This window comes from Mandrillus leucophaeus, unplaced genomic scaffold (assembly GCF_000951045.1).
Source record: "Mandrillus leucophaeus isolate KB7577 unplaced genomic scaffold, Mleu.le_1.0 Scaffold214, whole genome shotgun sequence".
NCBI classification, from domain to species: Eukaryota; Metazoa; Chordata; class Mammalia; order Primates; family Cercopithecidae; genus Mandrillus; species Mandrillus leucophaeus.
The window spans coordinates 724,633-726,359 of NW_012102188.1; the positions used below are offsets into that span (position 1 = coordinate 724,633).

The 1,727-nt window shown below is 42.4% G+C and overlaps 1 pseudogene; it reads right to left on the reverse strand.

The window, feature by feature from the left end:
- Positions 1-271: 271 nt before the first annotated feature.
- Positions 272-1,727, reverse strand: part of LOC105540029 — a 1,918-nt pseudogene continuing 462 nt past the window's right edge.

Here is a 1,727-nt window from a genome sequence, read left to right on the forward strand (position 1 = left end):
CCAGGCACTCAAAGTCACGTGTGCAGCTGTGTCTATATCCTGCATCTCAAGTGCCTGCAACTGTGACAATTAGCAGGATATGGGAGAGAGGAGGCATGTCGTGGAGGAATGAGTCAGTCCCAACAATTACATGAACATTTCTGAAATTTCAATACCAAGAGTTAACTTCTAAAACACAAGTGTATAAACAGAAGCCATATAGCTAGCCATGAACTGAAATGCATGTACAATACAGTGAAGGAGCTCCTGTGCATACAAAACCACACACATCTCATTCATCTCTCATTTTAACATAATTCGTTGTCTTGCTGGGTATGCACGTGAGTGGTGGAGAAAGTGGTGCATCTGCAAGGCTGGCTGGGGCGAAGGATTTCAATGCTTCCAAAAGACATGGGCTACAGAACTTTATTCCTCACTGAAGGGGATTCTCCCTTCTCAGCCAGGATGGTCCCATTTAAATCACTTTTTGAATTTCCTTTCAAGCTTTGATTGTGCAAATTCTAGTTTTTTGAGTTATTCCTTGGATTCTTCCTTTTTCTACTATGTCTTCATGAATAATTCTTGAATCCATGTTTATATCCAGCCCAAGGCTTCTTTCCTGTAGAGGTGTCATTGAGTTGTGAGTTTCAAAGATCTGATCATACTGTTTAAAAACAATAGCCTTGGGAGTCCAGATGTCAGCTTCTCAGATCCGTTTTCATAGTCTGATGGTGTCTGCTAGCAATTACCAGCACCTGATCCAGAAGCAGTCTATTGCACCTCAGCTTGGAGGAAGAAGTGAAGGTGCATGCAGTCTGGGAAAAAAAGAAAGAAAGAGAAAGGAAGGAAAAGGCAGGCAGGCAAGCAGGAAGGAAGGAAGGAAGGAGAGAGAAAGGTGATAGGTTTGTATGTGCTGGGTTGGATTTGTGTACTGTGTTCCCCAGGCAATTCTAATCCAGACTGCATTCCCCTCAATGTCTCTAAAGCTGTCACCTTTTAAAATGCTTGCTGTAGAATTTTCTTTTTCTTTTTTCTTTTTTTGAGATGGAGTCTCACTCTGTCACCCAGGCTGGAATGCAGTGGCATGATTTCAGCTCACTGCAACCTCCACCCCGAGGGTTCAAGTGATTCTCCTGCCTCAGCCTCCCGAGTAGCTGGGATTACAGGTACCTGCCACCGCACCCGGCTAATTTTTGTATTTTTTTAGTAGAGACAGGGTTTCACCATCTTGGCCAGGCTGGTCCTGAACTTGTGGCCTCGTGATCCACCTGCCTCGGCCTCCCAAAGTGTTAGGATTATAGGCATGAGCCACCGCACCTGGCCCAAAGAATTTTCTTAAATGAATTTTTAAGTTGTTTCATATCAAAAAGGTCAACATCTTCACTTGGTCCTTTGCTCATCTGAAAAGCACCCCAAACTTTCTTGTGCTGATGAAATTGAGTATAAACTGTGTTTCAAAGGGCTGCGTCATAGGAATTTGCATGCTTCTCCTCACACAGCAGGACCAAGTGCTGAGCGAGAGAGTCCTTTCTGTGCTGGAAATTTACCGTCTGCAGTTGATTTTTACACAAAAAATCCAAGGCTTTTAGGATTGTTGTCATTTCTATCATGGGGATTTTCTTTCTCTCTCTTTCTGTCTCTTTCTTTTCTTTTCTTCCTTTCTTCCTTTTCTTTCTTTCTTTCTTTCTTTCTTTCTTTCTTTCTTTCTTTCTTTCTTTCTTTCTTTCTTTCTTTCTTTCTTTCTTTCT